This window comes from Beta vulgaris, chromosome 4, assembly GCF_026745355.1.
Source record: "Beta vulgaris subsp. vulgaris cultivar EL10 chromosome 4, EL10.2, whole genome shotgun sequence".
Classification (NCBI taxonomy): domain Eukaryota; kingdom Viridiplantae; phylum Streptophyta; class Magnoliopsida; order Caryophyllales; family Amaranthaceae; genus Beta; species Beta vulgaris.
The window spans coordinates 28137415-28159908 of NC_079205.1; positions in this window are offsets into that span (position 1 = coordinate 28137415).

The following is a 22494-nucleotide window of genomic DNA, read 5'->3' on the forward strand; positions in this document are numbered from 1 at the left end:
CAACCTTTAGATGATCATCAAATCTTTGCTCAAATTTCACCACCAGATCGGATCGCATGCTTTTATTGTCTTACCAAGTTGATTTGTACTTCACTTTGGAACTCTTGAATCTATCAAAAGATTCGACTTATGTTTCATTAAGTAAGATATCCATATCTACTCAAATCATCAGTGAAGTTAATGAAGTAGTTAAACCCTCCCCTTGCCTTGGTACTCATAGGACCACAAACATTTGTATGTATGAGTCCTAAAAGATCAATGGCCCTTTCACCTTTTCCAGTAAATGGTGATTTTGTCATTTTCCCCATTAAGCATGATTCACATACATCAAATGATTCGAAATCAAATGATGGAATTATACCTCCTTTTGTAACTTGTGAATCGCTTTTGGTTTATATGACCCATTCGCAATGCCAAATATAGGTTAGGTTGAATCATTTGATTTTGTTTCTTGCTATCTATGTTAAGACTTGTAATGATTATCAAGCACATATAAGCCATTTATCAATTAGCTTGGCATAGAACATATTATTGTAAGAAATGGAACAACATTTGTTCTTTATTTCAAAACAAAAACCTTCAAATCCAAAACTGAAAAAAATTATGTTCTTATTATTGCTGGGAAATAATCAATTATTTAGTTCTAAAACAAGCCCAGATGGAAAGTGTAGACTATTGCTCCTTATGGCAAGTGCAGCAACTCGTGCTCCTTTCCCAGCGCGTAGCTCTACCTCGCCTTTTGCTAGCTTCCTACTTCTTTTTAGTCCCTGCATCTCATTAACAATGTGAGAACCACAACCGTTATCAAATACCAATAAAGAAGTATAATTCAAATTGATTTCTATAACATCTATACCTGAAGTGGAAGTCCCAAACCTCTTTTCCTCCAAGTACATCGGGCAGTTCCTCTTCCAGTGTATTATCTTTTGACAGTGGAAGCACTTGTTTTCTGCAGCAACCATTGGCTTGGTGGTTGGCTTAGGTTTTAAGCAACAATGGCAACTTGCTTGCCTTTGTCCTTCTATCCTGCCCATTTCTTTTGAAACCCTTTCCCTTTTGAACCACAAAACCTCTTTCTTTGTTCAACCTTAGGGATGTTCCTTTCAGCATTGACCAACAATTTATGCAGCTATTGCAAAGTCTTTTTAGAATCATTCATATTGTAGGTCATTCTAAACTGATTGAAACTGTCAGGCAATAAGTGGAGAATAATGTCAGTAGCCAACTCAATCTTATAAGGGAATCCAAGTCATTCCATGTTTTCGAAAAGACCCATCATTGCAAAAACATGGGGGCCAACAGCTTGACCCGGCTTCATGTGACACTCAAGTATCTCCCTATTAGTTTTATACCGCTCAACTTGGGCCTGAGTTTTAAACATGGCCCGCAGCTCTTGCAGGATTGTATAAGCATCCTTAGTTTTGAACCTCTTTTGGAGGTTCGGCTCCATGGCTGCTATATCAACAAGTATTGGTATAGACTTATCATAGCTGTTGTGCAGACGTTTGTCTGCATCATATGATTCATCAGTAAACAGGAAGGGGGTATCTAAGACGTCCTCTGACCCTAAACCTCAGAAGAGTCTTAAGGTCCTTTCCCAATTAAGGAAATTTTCACCATTCAGTTTGTCCTTTTCCAGAAAAGGACGAATGTTGAAACCGGAGTTGTTGTTGTTATTAGACATGGTATCTACAGACAGAAAAATAAAGCAAAGTTCAATTTTATGTTTATAAAGCAACCTAAAACATGAAAAGGTTCTAGTTGACCACCTATTCAAATTAAAGTCCCCTATGAATAATAATTTACAAGATCCAATCAACATGTAACACTACGCAGATGGAGGCCTTATCTTAACGTTACATTATCAAGTTAAGTAAAATCTTTTACTAATTATCACAATGGATGAACATCGCATGCTTAACTATCTCTTGCTTCAAAATTCAAAAAGCTTTTAATAATTTTGTTAAGGACAACCAAACTAAGTTGTAAAATTCGCAATTTTACCTTATATCCCAAAATTAATGATAACATCCTGCAAAGGCATGACCTATTACTATTAATTAAGGGTTTAATAAGTACTTTATGTTTATAAAAGCAAACCTTAATATTTACGGGCCGGGACCTATGTTTATTATGTTGTTATGAATTAGTGAACTCTAGCGCATCAATAAACAACATACACTAAACTTATAAGCATTTTAAAGAATAATAAAATGCAGAAAATAAAATGATCTAGTATGGCCCCTAATCCTAAGAACTAAGCATCAACGGCTCCTTCTTGGACTCTTCATGGATCTCCATCCACCTTAGCCATGGCCTTCTCTTGATGGGCTCGTCTTTGGATTACATAAGTATCAAAATAATTTAAATAATAACTAAATTAAATAAATTACAAAAATACTTAATGATACGCATATCATAGTTAAGATTACAAGAATACATCACGATACGCCTGATAAAACATATAAAAATAGTGATGCAGAAGAGCTTCTGCAGTTATGTGAGTAATTAAAAAATGTAACACCTTGTGTATGATCAGATGCAAGTTGTAAACCCCAATTGCTATTCCTATTCAAGTTCATAATCGACAAATCTACAAACAAATAATGCTCCATGAAATTTGTATACAGAGAAAAATCAGTTCACTTCACTTGGATTTCTATTTTTTGGATACACTAGTCTATTCCATTTCCCGTGGTTCGTGCATTCTTTATCTGCCTTACTTTTAATAGTTTTTAGTCTACTCCCCGGGATACACTACTATTCTATGTTTATATCAAGCCAAACAAAATCTGAAGTTTTTTAATAGAAGAAGAGATTTTTTGCAGCAAGATTCAATAATAATCCAAATTTCGGATACCAAGCAAACAATAATCAGTCAACTGGTGTGGAATGAAGCAATAATGGTTGTTCAGCAAAGTCATTACAAAGTCAGGGAACTAATAGTTAGTGAGAAGATGGTTGATGAAATATACAACAAGTGGGAAAATTACTAGTAGTCAGGAAGTGAAGTGAGAGCCGTCCATAGGAGATAAATTGGGTTTTTCACTATAGCTAGAAATTTTACCTTTGAATTTGAGTTAGCATTTTTAAGATCTTCATATGCAGTTGCAATATTTTCAAATGCCTACACATAAAAGCCTTAAGAATCATCATAAGTCTAGCTCTCAAAATTGTATTAAGCTAAACATATAGTATTTTGAAAACCATTAGTTAATAAAAAAAACAGGATGGATAATACGTTACCTCGTCGCTTAGCTATGTCTGAGCTCTGTACTTCGCGTAATGTATATACTTCATCAAAAATAGAGGAAGTATAAATTACTAGAATATTGGGAACCACTCATCAATTTAATCCTTCGCAAATTGCCAGCATCCCTAAACCCCTATTCTTTATTCTTTCCTTAACTTAGCCAAGACTACAATTAAGGAAAAAGTGACGATTCACATTTGATGTACAAGTACAAAATGTAATATGTATTATAATAATGTGGTATGATGTACTACTTGATATGAGGATTGCATCGCTCCTCAAACTGTAGGTAATGGATAAAAGAATAAGCAGTGGTGGACGTTTTCTAGATGGAGTGATGAATATGAACAAGGAGCTGATGAGTACATTGAAATAGCTTTTGCTAGCAAGTCACAAGGAAATGAAATTTGTTGCTCGTGTGGTTCTTGTCATTTTAGATATTGGCAATATAAGGATGTCATGAAGGATCATATAATTTGCAACGATTTTGTTCCAAGAAGAGACAAGGTGTTAGATTTAGGGATGGACATTGAAGGAGAAAGGGCGGTGTTTGATCACGACGAGTCACCAAACATGAACAATGATATAGAGGGGTTGTTGCATGGTAATTTGAGAGAGGGACCAAATGATGAGGCAAAAAAGTTTCTAAAGTTAGTTGAAGAAGGTTAGCAGGAACTTTATCCAGGATGCAAAAGATTTTATAAACTCTCTTTGACAATTCGACTGTTTATATTCATATGTTACCACAAGTTAAGTAATACAACAATTGCATAGTTGTTTAAGTTTTTTAGGGATGTGCTACTCGATGCAAATTGCCTTCATCTTTTGACGAAGCGAAGAATGTGCTGAAAGTTTTCGGGTTGGATTATACTAAGATAGATGCATGTCCCAATGATTGCATTCTGCATTGGGAGGAGTATGCAAATGCAACAAGTTGCCATGTTTTTGAGACTCCTAGGTGGAAATCAAATGATAAAGAGCAATCAAATGGGAAGACCCATAGTATTCTCTTAAAGATTCTAAGGTACTTTCCAATCGAGAAGAGGTTCCACAGGTTATTCATGTGTCCTGAAACTGGAAAGCTCATGACTTAGCATGCAAATGGGCGTGAAAAAGATAATCTTTTACGATATCCAATGGATGGTCAAGCTTGGAAAAACATTGACAAGTTGCATGCAGATTTTGCGAAAGAAACTCGCAATGTGAGGCTTGGGTTAGCCAGTGATGGATTTAATCCTTTCAACTCGATGAGTATTGTACATAGTACATGGCCGGTAATCTTGATCAATTATAATTTGCCCCCCATGGATGTTAATGAAGCCCGAGTTTTTTATGCTAGCATTACATATCCCCGACCATTTATCCCCTGGTAATGATATCGATGTATATCTACAACCATTAATCAAAGATCTTAAGGATCTCTAGGATTTCGAGATAGAAACGAACGACGCCTCTTGTTATCAAAGGTTTGACATGCATGTAGCCTTGATGTCCACTGTTAGTGACTTTTCGACGTATGCAATGTTGTCGGGGTGGGGTACAAAAGGAAAACTTGCATGTCCTTATTGTCATCATGAAACAGAAGCTAATTTTTCAATCACAGTCACAAGCATTGCTACATTGGGGGTTACCGTAGATTATTGGATTCATCACATCCTTGACGTTATGACAAGAGGAATTTTAATGGGCAAATTGAGGAAAGAAATCCACCTGTTCGTTTGAAAGGGACAAAAATTGTTGAGCTACTTCGTGATTTTCTAAATAATTTTGGAAAGAAGCAGAAGAAAGAGAAGGACCCTAATGATACAAATCCATGGAAAAAGTTGTCTATACTTTTTAACTTGCCTTACTGGAAGCAATTTTCAATTCCTCATAATCTTGATGCGATGCATATAGAAAAAAACGTATGTGATAACGTCATTGCGACATTGTTAGACATACCGGGAAAGAGCAAGGATCATAAAAATGTTCGTAAGGATTTGAAAGAACTTAACATGATGCCAGAGCTTCAACTTATAGAACTCGAAGATAGTAGCGAAACAATGCCACGATCACGCTTTTGGATGATAGTAGAACAAAAGCGTTTGTTTTGCCAAATGATAAAAAATTCAAAACTACCGCAAGGCTATGTGTCAAATGTTTCTCGATGTGTGCAAGTTGGAGAAAGGAGAATATCTGGATACAAGAGCCATGATGCTCATTTTTTAATGCATTATTTACGTCCACTTGCTGTGAAGACAACACTACCCAAAGATGTTGCAACTCCCTTAATACGATTGTCTAACTTCTTTAAGGGTATATGGAAAAAAGCCATTAACCCTCGATATCTTAACATTATCCATTCTGAGATAGTTGAAATTCTTTGTCAATTTGAAGGGATTTTTCCACCTACTTTTTTTGACATAATGGTACATCTTCCTATTCACTTGGTGGAGGAAATCAAGCTTGGTGGATCTATTGCAGTAAGGTGCATGTATGCAATTAAGAGGTATCCTCGAGAGCTGAAATCTGATGTTCAGAACAAAGATCGTCTCGAGGGCTCAATGGCCGAGGGTTACTTAGCCAAAGAAGCCTCTAGATTCTGCGCTAGTTACTTTAATCGACCAAAATCTCATTCAAATAGTGGTTTGAATCTTAGTCCTTCACTACAGTTTCTTTCTAAGGTTGGACACCCTGTAAGAGGAAAGGGAAGAACCACAAAGAAGAAGCAATTAGGGTTTATAATTGATCGCACCACATGAGCGCAAGCTCATCGATATGTCTTATTTAATTGTGATTGTGACGAAGTTGAGGGCTACATCAGGTAAAATATTTGAATATATTATGGTCTTTATCTTTTTTGTTTTTCCTTTTGTATGACCTTTTATGGTATTAAGATACCTTTTAATTACATTCAGCACAAGTTGTCTGTAAACTGCCAAAGGAAAAAGAAATGGGAAACTGCTCAAAACCACAACAAGGATTTTGTGAATATGTTTAAGGAGAAGGTTGATTCCAAGATTGAACAGTGTGAATCTGTTTCAGACCATGTTAAATGTGTTATTTCACTAGGATTACTTTTTGCGGAATTTCAAACTTTTTGCGGAATTGTATGTGTAGAAATAAACATTACTTTTTGCGGAATTTCAAACTTAAACAAATAAACAAGCCAAAGGAACACAAGGGATTTTTACGAGGAAAAACTTCTTGGGTCCAACAAGAAGAAACAACCTCGACCATTGGGGATTTTAAACTCAACTCTTTCACTAATTAGGCCAAACTTTGTTACAACCTAATTCTACTCATGAGCCACACCTTGAGTTCCTAAACTCAAGTTCCTGAACCACTGTTCCCTTAACAATTGTTCCTCTCAACTTCACTTGAAGTTTTCTCACTTTAACTTGCTTTACTCAAAGGTTCTCTCTTACTGAACTTCACTCAAAGTCCCCTTACCCCCAAAAACCAAAATACAATTGATCGAATAAACTTAGTGGAATTAGAGTAAGAAGGCAAAGAACGAATGGCTTTTATGAGAGAATGAAGGTACTGACAATTTACTTAGTTAAACTCACTAAATCACTTAGTCAGACACACTTTGGAACTTAAATAGACATTAGTATTTATAGTGGTAGTAACTTAGAACGTGGGATTAAAACATGTACTAGTGGAAAAACCATTATTCCATGATGTTCCTTACTCGGAGGAACACGTTCCTTAAACATCCCATGATCTCCATGATCACTGTTAAATGTGGGAGTGTTTTTAGTTACTGCTCCTCAATTTTAGCAACCATTTTAAGCATAACTCGAAAATATGATTTGATTAAAAACATATTAATTAATAAAACCGAAATAAAATCATTTTAATAAAAATATTATCTTTAAATTATCACTAGTGGAAAAAACCTTATATGTCACTTTGTACCGGATGCGGTTTTTATAAAACCGCATCCGAAAATGAACAAAAAAAAAATGCGAGGGAAACTTGGCAAAGAAAAGCGGATGCGGTCCAAAAAACACCGCATCAGATTTAATATCGGATGTCGTTTTTTTTTAACCTGATGCGGTTCAGGGGACCTCATCCGAAACTCCTCTACTAAATGACTTTGCTCAAAACACCCGCCTATTCTAAACACAAATTTTTTTCCTCCCTAGCAAAAAACTCACTGCATGAATAACTTGCGCCACTACCACTGCCCACGCTGGTGACTTGCCACCACCACCAACTCCGACGACTTGTGCACGTGAAGATTCAACACCAGTTGTGCTAGTTTCGCACTAATTTCGCGCCACCACTTCCCTTATGAATAATTGTTAGTGAAATTAGGTTGTATAATAGTTTAAGGGTTTAAATTTTATTCATTTGAGTTAATTAAATTTTAATTGGAGTAGTTAGTTTGATTTAGAGGTTAAAAAAACCAGGTCTTTGTGGTAGGGTCAGTATGATTGTTATTTTTGTAGTTTAGTTTAGTTTAGTTTAGTTTAGTTTAGTTTAGTTTAGTTTAGTTTAGTTTAGTTTAGTTTGGTTTGGTTTGGTTTGGTTTGGTTTGGTTTGGTTTGGTTTGGTTTGGTTTGGTTTGGTTTGGTTTGGTTTGGTTTTGGTTTGGTTTGGTTTGGTTTGGTTTGGTTTGGTTTGGTTTGGTTTGGTTTGGTTTGGTTTGGTTTGGTTTGGTTTGGTTTGGTTTGGTTTGGTTTGGTTTGGTTTGGTTTGGTTTAGTTTAGTTTAGTTTAGTTTAGTTTAGTTTAGTTTAGTTTATGTTGTAATATGTAACTATAAATACAACATATATACCCATTAGAGTCAAGAAAAGTCACTTCACATGCTTTGAAACCCGTTTTGGGTAAATGAAAGCCAATTCGGGCCGATTTATGCTTTTCATGTTCCATGCACTTAATTTCACGCATTTATCAACATGTTACGACATATTTAGTTCTAATAACAACATATACAACCATTATAGGCAACTAAAAGCATTCATATACTTAGAAACCCATTTTGGGAAGATGAAACCATGTATTTAGAAACCCATTTTCATTGATGTATATGTATAAGTAAATTAACTCCTAGTTTATTTCTTGCTTCTATAGAATTTGTTCCATATTACTCCTAATGAAGCTAAAAAGTCGTTGTTCCTATCCCTGGTAGCCGAGAGATTTAGAGCTTTCAAAATCAAGCTAGTTAGTGGATGGATCTCGAAATGGAGAAAGAGGAATAACAAGAAGAGGAAAATTGGAGATGATGATTCACGACAATCGGATAGCATGCCTTTTGAGATTTTGACACATAGAAAACGAGAAGATTGGGAGGCATTTGTTGCCCAAAATACTACTCCCGAGATGGTGGTAAGTATATTGTGCTTTAAGTTATATTAGAATTTGCATATTTACTTTAACTACAATTAGATATGTTTTAAAACTAACCATGTTATCTTATAGGCTAAGCGTGAAAAACATGCATAGAGTGCAAGACAGAAGAACCACTACCATCATATGGGTTCCTACACTTACGCGAGGGCGAGACAAAAGTGGATTGACGATAAATTTTACCCTTCTACGACGACGGATTCTACCTTCAACGCTACATCTATCAAAGTTGACCGTGTCGCTGATTGGTGGTGCTCCATGCATACGCGTGATCAGGACAATAAGATGACCATTTCAGATCCAGGGACGTTGAAGATAGCAAATGCCATTGTAAGTACCTTCCACCGGTTTTCTTTTCAACCCCGCTACATATTTTGCTCCCCTAGTTTGTTTTTCTCCCCCGGTTTTTTTTGCTCCCCAGGGTTTGTTTTTGCTCTCCCCGGTTGTATTTGTCTCCCCCGGTTTGTTTTTGCTCCCACCCCCCTGCACTGCCACCCCCACCCCCTGTGCAAACTGCCCCCACCCCCATGCCCTCCTCCCAGCCCCCTACACCCCCACCCCCACCCCTGCAGTCCTCCCCCACCCCCTGTTCACACTGCCCCCATCACCCTTGTGCACACTGCCCCTGCCCCCACCCCTGCATCCCTCCCCACCCCCTGCCTTCCCCTCACCCCCTGCACTGCCACCGTCGCCCCCTGTGCACACTGCCCCACCCCCTGCAGCCCTCCCCCACCCCTGCCCCACTCCCCTTGCTGCCCCACTCCCCTTGCACAATCGGTCTAATTTGACTTGCACAATCCCCCCTCCCATTGCACACACTCTCATTCACTCGCTCTCATTTAAAATTAATGATTATTTTTCTATAATCTATGTAGATGGGGCTCAAGCAAAAAGAGATTAGCGGCGAGTTCACTCCGAAAGCCAACAAAGATGCTCTTTACAAGACTTTAGGAAAGGACCACAATGGATGTTTGAGGGGTTTTGGTGGGATTCGGCTAAGCAAGACAAAAGCCTACAGTAAATAATCTTCCACAATCACAAAGTCATGCTCTAATGCTTCCGCCCCACATGATATGGAAGTCATGGCACAAGATCTTCGGGAGAAGCTTACGGAGGAAATTACAAAGAAGGTAACAGAGAAACTCGCAGCAAGTTTCAACGCGGTCCTTACGGAGTATGGTTTAACGGCATTACGTCAACCTAAACCGGATCGTCTTTTGGAGGACAAAGCTAGCCATCCTAACACACAAAAATCAACACCGTCTATACTTGAGTTAGAGGTAACTACTAGTCTTCTTATAACTTCAAAAATAAAGTCATTATATAAACTAACCTTAATTCATATACTTTTAAAGGAAGAAACGCCTTGCCAGCTTTTACTAGATGTAAAAGATGCGGGTTCGATTATGGTGGCTGAAGGAAATGCACAACCACGAAGTGAACGAGCAACAGTCCATCATCAATCAATGGACAATGATCACTTTGCAGTTAGTGTAGTCTCGATCACTCTTGGTTACGAAGACTTTGCTCTCCCATCGCTTAACCCGTCGATGGATACAAATGTCCTGACCGACACTTCTGGTGGTTATGTGCTCTGGCCATCGGCATGGGTGAGGTTTTTAGACGAGGTAAAATGAAGCAACTAAAGTATTCAATACTATTGATCTATTTAATTCATATCTATTAAGTATTAACTAAGTATGTTGAATGTTTCTAGGTTTCAATCAATAGGTTTTGGAGAGAATAAAGAAGCCCAACAAAAGCAAGGCAGACTCACCTCCTCTACAAAAGGAGGGTTCAAGCAAGCCAAAGAAGGTGATTTCGGGGGAAGGAACGCAAGTCTCCAAATGTTCAAGTCCCAAACAAAACCCTCCTGAACCTACTTGTATCGAGTCATCGACGCTTCAAGGTCTCAGTAAGGCATGTTCGTGGCTACATGCAAATATGTGTGATATGCCGGATGATACACCTTTGGAGGTTAAGTTGGGTGCCATGGAATTCAACTACCACAAGGAAGCGTCGACATGGTTGTCCAAGGATGATGTGAAAGAGTTCCTTTGTAGAGATATGTTGAATGTTTCGTTAATTCAAGCATTCATGAGGTATAACATCGGTACTTATGAGATGTATGAACATTCTTTGCAATATCTAATAATATATCTATGTTATGTATATGATTATGCTTTGAATTGAAGATTACTCCAAGAGTCTCCTTGTGGACGCGGTCAGTTTGGGTGGTTATGTCCAGATTTCGTCCAAGCTGAAAATTGTTGGCGAAACCCAGCTGAGGTTAAGGAGTATATTAGGTTATGTCTCCAAACAGCTCAACGTTCACAACATAAGTTCATATTTACCCCTTGTTTTGAAGAGTATAGTTCTTAACCTTATCCATTTTTAGCACTTAATAATTATTATACAATACAAGTATGTACTCACATGATTGCTTCGTAAATTGATTTTGTGATTTTAGTGCCCATTGGTCGCTTCTTATGATTGCTCCTTCAAACAACACAGTATATCAGTTTGATTCTGCAGCTCAACATCCACCACGATCCTTACTCCGCAAATCATGCATAAATAGGCATGTTTGTTATTAGCTCCAACACGTTTCACTAATTTCTTCCTTTGCCCGCTTCTCACATGAAATTAAAATAACTACAGCTGCTTGAAGAAGGTTGGGAGAACAGGAAGAGTTCCTCAATGGAAAGCAATGAAGGTAATTCATATTATTTTTCTACTTCTTTCTTTAATTTTACAATAAACAAACATGTATTGAGGTTCATGTTCGATATAGCCTCATGTTGCAAGGAAGTCAGGGATATTGACAAGGTGTTATACATGACAACCCATTTTCGCCTTTTTGGACCTTTTTTGGCCTTTGAAGTTCAATTTACATATTTTTCCATATTTAGACACATGTTAGGACATATATAGTACTAATAGCAACATATATAGCCATTAGAGTCAAGAACCACCATTTCTCATGCTTTGAAACCCAATTTGGGTAAATGAAGGTCATTTAGGGCCGATTTTGGACTTTCATGTTCATTTTCCTTAAATTCTCACATTTAGCCACATGTTAAGACATACATAGTACTAATAGCTACATATATAACCATTAGAGTCAAGAAAAACATTTCTCATGCTTTGAAACCCAATTTCGGTAAATGAAGGTCATTTAGGGCCGATTTCAGACTTTCATGTTCATTTTCCTTAAATTCTCACATTTGGCCACATGTTCAGACATATATAATACTAATAGCTACATATATAACCATTAGAGTAAAGAAAAACCATTTATCAAGCTTTGAAACCCAATTTAGGTAAATGAAGGTCATTTCGGGCCGATATTTGACTTCTTAACTCAACTTTAATTTCTTTAACCTCCCGCACTTAGTCTCATTATTGACTTCTGATGTGTGTTTCGTTATGAATTTTTTTATAAAGTGTTCATCAAGGGCAATCTAAGGGAGGATTCTTTCACCACATCCGAGATAAACGAGATTCGGGATTTGCTAGCACGCTACCTTACCGACATTTGCATGTGAGGACGATGTCGCGGCTTTGAGCTTTTTTTTTAGGATTATGTTACTAGCTACACTCACTTTATATGTTTATTTTTTATTTTAGTACTTATTTATAACTTCATGTGTAGTACATTTTTAATATTATATTATATATAATAATACCATTTTGAGTACCTTATACGACACGTGCGTGAGATGTTTTCTAATTAAGGCAGGTTTAGATACAAGCTTTATATAAATATAATATATATATATATATATATATATAATATATATATATAATAAATATAATATATAATATAAATATAATTATAATATAAATAATATATATATATATATATATATATATATATATATATATATATTAAAAACCTGATGCAGTTTTTCCTTAAAACCGCATCATATAATCCATTTCTGCTGCGGTTTTGGACCGCATCAGAATGATTTACACACCTGCTGCGAGCCCACCTGTTGCGGACCAAAACCGCATCCGAAAGCCCACATTTGACCACATCACTTTTGGTTTTTTCCACTAGTGTATTTCCATAAAAAAAAAAAACCAAAAAATATTTTTGTTATCTTTGGAAAAATAAAATCTTTTCCTCAAAAAGATTTTCCATAAAATCAGATTTTTCCTTAAATAAAATGGTTACCTACATTCTAAGCATAATTTACTCAACTGCCATAAGTGTACCGTTGTAATGCTTCATATCCTAAGTCAAGTTCCTTTTAATTGTTAGTTCCTTTAACTTATAAGTTTAGCGCCAATTCGTCTGTTCCTATCAAATAAACAAACGATCATTCTCATTCTAAACTGCCATATAGCTCCTTATCATCTTTACTCGTTCCCTTAAAATGGAACTAGAAATAAAAAGCCTCGCTTTAGTCTTCTTGCTCCAATGCAGCTCCAGTACCAAATAGAGAAACATCTTCACTTAGTCTTCAAAATCAAAACTTAATTTCTTCCTTGACTTAGTATTCTCTTTGTTCCTTTCATTGATACCTTGAAATTCACTCACGTAAACAACTTGTTAGTCCAGTACTTAGTTTGCATCTTTTTTCCTTTGTCATCATCAAAAGTAGGGTTCAACAATTTCCCCCTTTTTGATGAGGACAACAAAGGTACAAACTAAGGAAATAAAAAATAACATAAGAGAATGAAAAAGACAAAATAAAATAAGAAATGAAAAAGCAGGAGTAAGAATCTTAATTTTTATTTTTCATTTACCTCTTTTTGTAAATTTTGATTTTTCATTTACCTCTTGGATTAAGAATCTTAATTTTGATTTTTCATTTACCTTTTTTTGTAAATTTATTTTTATTTAGTATAGTTTGATCCGTAATCTTTTTTCCCCTTTGTCATCGTCAAAAAGATCAAACTCTTCGTGATTTCATGAATAGTGATCAATACCTTGAGACCAAGAACAAGCACCATTTAAATGGTTAAGTTAGGATTATGCAAAGGGTAGACTAGCTCAAACATTAATCACATAATACTAGCCATTCCAAGTAAGAAATTATGCACATAAATCACAAACGAACACAAATATAGCAAAATTCATGTATTTATAGCACTTGTTCCTTAAAGTACACAAAGAGACAAAGAAAGAAAAGAAAAGAAACAAAAGCTAATAAATCTTGTTCCTTTAAGAGAAACAAGAACTAGACATGAGGAAGGGAAGGGGAATGGTGTTCCTCAACAACTTCTTCTTCAACCACATCTTCCAACTTCTTCATCACCTCTCCATGGTGCTCATCAAGTTGCTGCTTCAAACTCTCAATGGCTTGGGCCATTCTCTCCATGTGCTTTTGTTGTTCAATCACGGTATCACTTAGAACTTTCATTAAACCCAGCATCTTATCAGCTTTGGCATCTAAAGTCCAGTGAAGGTGATTATAAAACTTAATCATGTGTTGTGAAGGAAGACATACTTCATTAACCCAACCACAATCATCTGAAGGAACTTGTTCCTCTCCCTTAGAACCAGAGGCAGTAGATGGTTATGGTAGAGGAACTGGGGTGGTTTCTTATGAAGGACCAGCTGTTCCTGGAAGAGAAAGAAATGAAGAAGTGGTAGTGTAAATGGGAGGAAGAAAAGGTGGTGGTGGTCGAAGGTCAATAGAGGTGGAGGACAAAGGGTTGGGGGCAGTCATCTCAACCTTTAACTATTCAAAGCTAGAAGGAACTAATAAGGATGAGGGAGAGATGGAAGAGAGATTAGTGACGGGGAACAGAGATTTTTGGTGAGGGTGGAGGAGTTAGTTCCTTAAGTGAGTTGTGTTCCTGGTCCTCTACATCAGATAGGACTTAAGGAGAGTCCTTATTTGAAGGAACAGGGATAGTTTGAGCAAATTTCAACCTAGTGCTCTGTCTAACTCTTTTAGGAATAGGAGAGGTAGGCTTTTTAGCAATGGTTTTGCGGCTCTTTGGTTTATGTTCCTTTGATTCTGTAGGAGCAGGAACTTGTTCCTCAAGAATTACTTCAGCCGGTTCCTCTTCTACTACCCTAGGCAGTTTCTGTGAGAGGAATTGGGAGCAATTCTCCCTTGAGTCAATACTCCCTCTTGCACAGAGAGATCCAAACCATGCAGTGTTTTTTCATTTAGAATATTACCTTTTTTTATTCCCAATGTTGGCCAACCGGTTGTTTTCACTTTAAAGTTAGTAAGAAGAGAAGTAATTAAAGCTCCATAGCAATAACACAATTATTTTCAATGCAATGAGTGAGATATTGGATAAAGAGAGAAGGAAATTTTATTTGAATGTGGTGGTCAAGGCAAAACATGTTACACATATCCAAGAGACCCACTTCATTCCTCTTCTCAGTTCGAGGAATGAGTGCTCTCCAAACAAGATTAAACAAAATTTTATGGACAGGAGATAGAAGGTTGTGGTTGATTTTGTTTTACCCAGCAGTTCCCCCAAAAGATTCAACAATAATCTTGTCTTGAGGGGAATTGGGAATGGAGACAGTTCCTTTCCTCTTAAAATACACACCAGTTCCTTTGCAAGGAACTTCCCATATTTTAGCTAACGTTTCTTGAGAAAACTTTATTTTCTTCCCCCTAACTTCAGTCGTACAAATTCCATTAGTGTTGTTGAAATTTGCACAAAATTCATCCATAGCTAAAGGAACTAAGGCATTGTTAAATGCGGTTTCAAACAGGTATTCCATTAGTGTGTCGGTTAATTCATTGAATTTTACTTCTTTGGCCCACTCCAAATCTACACAAAAACCTAAGACATACCTTGATTCACTTCTTTATACTCGTTTCTTGGAGGAAGAAGCAACAGTTCCTTTGGAAGAAACAAGTGTAACTTCTTCTTCCCCCTTAGCTTGTTCCGAGGATTCTTCTTCATCATCCTCCTCAATTAGTTTTTTTCTTCTCACACTTCTTCTTGGTGATTCCAATTTTTCTTCTTTTTCCACCATGGTTGTTTCTTGATATTTTTCGATTTCTCGGGTTTTTGATGGAGAAGAGGGTTTTTCCATTTCAGAAGTTTTGGGAGATTTTGTGTTTGAAAAAGGTGAATTGCGTGAGGTTTTTGCCATTTTGTTAAATGAATTTGGGATATGAAGGGGTTTGAAGGAGATAAATAATGGTGAAGTTGAAGCGGCTAAGGAACACGGTTTTGAGATGAAAGAAAGAACAAGATACATGTAACAGTAAATGAGGAGTCATACGCGAAAAAAAAAAGATAAAAAAAATAAAAGAAAACAGATAAAAGATAATCATGACTTGATTAAATCTGATTCCTATATTTTTTGGATTTTCGGATCTTTTTTATTTTTATGGACTTTTTAATTTTTGGAAAGAAAATAAACTCTAAGGAACTTGTGCTATAGGAACAACTTACGCTAAATATCAACGTTCTTCATATTATGCATGTTTCTTTAACTGAGGAACAATAAGGGGAGTATTATGTGATATTTGTGAGTTGCTTTATTCCTTTGAATCCATGTTCATGTTTTTAACATCTTAAATTGCATTGGTCTTAGGCAATCAATCATATTCACTTAATATCACAAAGAGTAAGACAAATGAATTCAGACACGAGGGATTTGAATAGGAACAATTACTTAAGTTTTATTAGACCTAACTCAAGCCTTAATTTTTCATAGCTATATCTTTGTAGAGGCTTAGTTAGTATATCAGCAATTTGATTTTCAGTTTGACAAAACTCAACTTTAGTCAAACCTTTTTCCACATTTTCTTTTAGAAAGTGATGTCTGATGTGTATATGCTTAACTCTTGAATGATGCACTGGATCTTTTGAAATACTATTGGCACTAGTATTATATCACTAAATAGGAACACAATTAAATTTTATTCCATAGTCACAAAGTTGTTGTTTTATCCAAAGCATTTGAAAGCAACATGCAGCAGCAGCTACATATTCTGCTTCAGTGGTGGATAAAACAACTGTGTTTTGTTTCTTGGTGCTTCAAGAAACTAAACTATGACTAAGAAATTGAACCATACCTGAGGTGCTTTTGCTATTTACAAGATCTCCAGCATAATCAACATCAGCATATCCTCTTAACTCAAATGTATCACTTCTTGGATAGTAGAGTCCAAGATCATTCCTTTAAGATATCTAAGAATTCTCTTCACGGCGGTTAGATGAGATTCCTTAGGATTACCTTGAAATCTAGCACACAAACCAATACTAAAGCTATGTTGGACGACTAGCAGTTAGATACAAAAGTGAACCAATCTGCTCTTATTTTGTTTGATCAACACTTGTTCCTATGGAATCTTCATCTAATCTAGTTGAAGTTCCCATAGGAGCGTGCTTTATATTTGAGTTTTCAATGCCATATTTCTTTAGTAGTTCCTTTATGTATTTTTGTTGGTAAATAATAATTCCTTTTGCAGTTTGCTTAATTTGTAACCAAGAAATAAATTTAACTCACTCATCACACTCATTTCAAATTCATTACTCATGAGATTTGAGAATTCTTTGCATAATGTTTCATTTGTTGCTCCGAATGTGATGTGATCAACATATATTTGAACAAGTAAAATGTCAGTTCCTTTTGAATTTAGAAACAAAGTTTTATCCACCTTTCCTCTTTTAAAGTTGTTTTCTAAAAGGAATTTTGACAATCTCTCATACCATGATCTAGGTGATTGCTTTAACCCATAAAGAGCCTTGTCAAGCTTGTAGACATGGTTTGGGAGATCATTACTTTCAAATCCACGGGGTTGTTCAGCATATACATCTTCATTTAAATATCCATTTAGAAATGCACACTTAACATTATCCATTTGATATAATTTAAATCCCATATAAGCAGCAAATGTAGTTAGAATTCTAATGGCTTCTAGTCTAGCAACAGGAGCAAAGGTTTCTTCATAGTCAATTCCTTCTTGTTGATTATAACCTTTTACTACAAGTCTAGCTTTGTTCATAACAATTGTTCCATACTCATCTAGTTTATTTCTAAACACCGATTTTAAGTCGATTAGTTTTTGTTGTTTAGAAGAAGGAATTAGATGCCATACCTTATTTCTTTTGAACTCATTTAATTCAGCTTGTATGACAGTGATCCAATCAGAGTTAGTTAGGGCTTCTTCAGGATTTTGTGGTTCCATCATTGATAGGAACGCATGAAATGCACAAAAATTCCTTAACTGAGATCTAGTTTGTGTACCTTTGGATATGTCACTTATTATGAGTTTCACTAGATGTGATTTTTGATGTCTCCAAGGTTTTGGTTGAAACTCCCTTATAGGAACAGGTTGCTTCTCTTGAGTTCCTTGATTAGATGACGAGCTTTGATTTGTTGTTTCTCTTTCAGCAATGGTAGACTCAGTTCCTTTCACTTGAGGAACGGGAACAACTCCTTCATCTTGAGGAACAGGAATATCATTGTTATGAATGTTTTCATTTTCTTCGTTCCTTTCCTCTTTTATTTCTTCTTCAGCAATGGTAGACTCAGTTCCTTTCACTTGAGGAACGGGAACAACTCCTTCATCTTGAGGAACAGGAATATCATTGTTATGAATGTTTTCATTTTCTTCGTTCCTTTCCTCTTTTATTTCTTCTTCTTCATTTAAATTTGTATCTTTCTCATTTGGTCGTACCAAGCCAACCTCATAGTCATCAACATGTATGCTTGGATTGTATTTGTCAAATTCATCAAAAATTATGTGGACACTTTCTTCAATACACATAGTTCTTTTATTGTAAACTCTATATGCCTTACTATGTGATGAGTATCCTAAGAATATTGCTTCATCACTCCTTGCATCAAATTTTCCAAGATTATCTTTCCCATTGTTATGAACAAAACATTTGCAACCAAATGTTCTTAAAAAAGTGATATTGGGTTTCTTTCCAAAGTAAAGCTCATAAGGAGTTTTGTTTATGATAGATCTCATCATGGCACGATTAATTATGTGACAAGCAGTATTAACAGCTTCAGCCCAAAAGTTCCTTGGAAATTCACTAGCAATTAGCATGGTTCTAGCCATTTCTTCCAAAGTTCTATTTTTCCTTTCTACAACCCCATTTTGTTGTGGTTTCCTAAGGGCAGAAAAATTATGATCTGGGACATAATCTCTGGTTAAGTCATGAAATTTATAATTTTCAAATTCTTTACCATGATCGGATCTAATATGCATTATTTTGTGACCACTCAAATGTTGAAGTCTTTTAGCAAAGATAAGGAACTCATCATAAGTTTCATCTTTACTAGAGAGAAAAATAACCCATGTATACCTAGAGTAATCATCAACAATAACTAACATATACCTCTTTCCACTTCTACTTTGAATTCTCATAGGACCACACAAGTCTATATGAATTAATTCTAATGCTTTAGTGGTGCTTACTACAGTTTTAGATTTGAAAGAGGATATGAAATTTTATAGATGATAACCCCAAGACAAGATCTTTTGATCGGAGTTTGTCAAGTAATGAAAAGCTTGCATGTCCTAGACGCTTATGCCAAAGGAGTGAATCATCTTCAATTACACTAAGACACGTTAGATTGATTTTAGGAATAAGATCAAGATCCACAATATATGTGTTCCCTTTCCTTGTTCCTTCCAAAATTACCTTCTTAGTTTTAATGTTAATGATCAAGCATTTTTCATTATTAAATTCGACAACATTTCCCTTGTCACAGAATTGGGAAATACTCAATAGATTATGTTTTAGACCTTCAACTAAAAATACATTTTCAATGGAGTGTGATGGTGACTTACCAACCTTACCCATGGCAACTATGTTACCTTTCTTATTGTCATCAAATGTCACACTTCCACCTTCGTAGGTTGAGAGTGAGAGAAACTTAGATTCGTCTCCTGTCATATGCTTGGAACAACCACTATCAAGATACCATGTGTTGTTCCCCCTCACTCCAACCTACAAAAATCAACTAATTGTTAGTTGTAGGAACCCCTTATTTCGCGGGTTCCTGTTCTTGACTAGGAATTGATTTGACAACCCATTTCTTGTTACTTATCTTCACATTTTTTGCCAATCATTTCAGTTTTTAGTTGACAGTGATTGATGTAATGACCTACCTTTCCACAGTACATACAAAATTTATCACTAGGTAGGTTAACATATTTCTTGTTCTTGTTCCTTTTCTTGTAGTTTTCAAAACCAATACCTTCTTTTCTTTTGGCTTGTGGTCTCTCAATCCACTTAGGAATAGCAATCGTTTTGCCTCTGTTCCTTGCAACAACCAGTTCCTTCTTAAGATCACAGATCATTGCCTTCAAAATAATTTTCTCTTTATTCAAATTTTCGATCTCAGATTTGTATTCTTTCAAAGGGGTTGATCTAATGTCAAAGGAACTTAGAACAGGGACAAACTTCTTTAAGTGTGATATTTCTAACTTAATTAGATAATTTTCATTTTTCACACTGTCATAATATTCCTTGATTTTTAATTTTTTATCTAATAAATCAAAGAACCTTATTTTAACATCTGTTCTCATTTTCTTAAGCCATTCTATAAGTTTTTTGCAAACTTTAAGAGCTTGTTCAGTTTGTTCACATTTTTCACGTTCATCTCTACATTCAAGAATTGCATCATAAAGAAGATCATATATTTCAGGCCTAGTTTTACAATCTATGTCTGCTTCAAGTCCATGTTGGCTTACCTCAACATTTTCTTCATCTTCTTTTTCATCAATTTTTGCCATGAGGCAAAGAGTTGCAGTTTCTTCAGTTTGTTGTTCTTCTTCCTCTTCTGTCTCTGAATCTCCCCAAGCAGCTATCATTAGCTTATAAACATTTGCCTTAGATAAAGGTGCCTTGGTTTCCTTGTTCCTTTAAGGAAAGTGTTCCTTGTTCCTTTCTTTGGTTTATCATTTTCCCAAAGGACATTCTTTGATGAAGTGATTTGTACTACCACATTTATGACAAGCAACTTTGTTAGAAAACTTTTTAGTTTTACCTTTGAAGTTCCCGTTCTTCATGTTCCTATACATCTTTCGAAATTTTCGAACCATGAGAGTTGCTTTTTCTTCTTCTGAGTCAGAGTCATCTTCATCATCTGCTTTGAGAGCAATGGATTTTGATTTGGAGATTTCACCATACTCAGTGTCAAGGTGAAGCTCATGAGTCATAAGTGACCCAGCCAGCTGTTCCAAGATGAACTTAGTGAAGTCTTTTGTTTCTTGTAAAGTAGTGACCTAGCCATCCATCTGTCCTTAGGGAGACTCCTAAGAACTTTTCGAATTTGTTCCTCAGATGAAATAAACTTTCCAAGAGAAGCTTACTCATCAATAATGTTAGTAAAACGAGTAAACATCTCTTGTATGCTTTCCTTAGTCTTCATGGAGAACAGTTCATATTGATTCATTAGTAAATCAATTTAGATCTTTTAAATTGACTTCATTAGTTCCTTCGTGAGTTACTTCTAGTAAATCCCATATTTGCTTTGCGGATTTGCATCCCATGATCCTATTATGTTCATGGGGTCTAAGTCCACAATGCAACAGTTTAACAGCCATGGCATTTACTTCCATTTTTTCAAAATCAGCTTTGTCATATTCAGAAGAGGGTTTCAGAATTACCTCATTTTTTTCATTAGTAGTTGTGACCTCGAAATCACCAACTTCAATGACTCTCCATACCTGGTAGTTTTCAGCCGTGATGAATATCTCCATTCGGTTATTCTAGTAGGAATAGAGGTTCCAATTGAACATGGGAGGCCTTTGCGAGGAGTAACCTTCCTCAAGTTTCTCGGTGGTATTCATTGTTCCTTGGATCTTTTTCTCAATAGGGTTTCCTATCTTTTGTGAGTTCTACCTCTGATACCAATTGTTATTTCACTAGGAACAATACAAGAGGGGGGTGAATTGTATGCGTAGAACGTAACTTTTTGCGGAATTCCAAACTTAAACAAATAAACAAGCTAAAGGAACACAAGGGATCTTTACGAGGAAAGACTTCTTGGGCCCAACAAGAAGAAACAACCTCGACCACTGGGGATTTTAAACTCAACTTTTTCACTAATTAGGCCAATCAAACAACTTTGTTACAACCTAATTATACCACAAGCCACACCTTGAGTTCCTAAACTCAAGTTCCTGAACCACTGTTCCCTTAACAGTTGTTCCTCTCAACTTCACTTGAAGTTTTCTCACTTTAACTTGCTTTACTCAAAGCTTCTCTCTTACAGAACTTCACTCAAAGCCCTCTTACCCCAAAAACCAAAATACAATTGATCAAATAAACTTAGTGGAATTAGAGTAAGAAGGCAAAGAACAAATGGCTTTAATGAGAGAATGAAAGCAATGACACTTTACTTAGTTAAACTCACTAAATCACTTAGCCAGACACACTTTGGAACTTAATTTGACATTAGTATTTGTTTGGGCCCAATCTTGCCTGATGGGCCGTGGCCTATTCCAAAGGCCTAAAGGCCTCCTGCCAGCATGGAAGTCCCCCAGTGGGACCCACTTGCCTTAAATTTCGTGCATACATGGTAGGGATAATTTTCACACATTTCAATGCCTATAAATAGCGGACAGATCCCCATTTATTGAGGTAACCAATCCTAGACAATCCACTTGGCAAATACCAATTAATACACTCCAACTGACTTGATCGTCGGAGGGGCGATCCCGGATCCACCCCCAGGGTAGTCTAACTCTTGTTCTATGCAGGTCTCTCGCCAATCTCCGAGCATCAGGCTTACATCAACCCTAATCTCGATCACTCCCACCTAATACAAGTTTTTACCCGAAACAGGTTGGCGCCGTCTGTGGGGACATCGAGGTAAAAGCCATGGCCATCACTCGGAGAAACCAAAGGAGACGAAAGGCTCCCGCCCCCTCCAATCATTCGAGAGCGCCGTCTCCCGAGGTGGCTGACGAGACAGCGGGTAACCCCCGCCAAGCT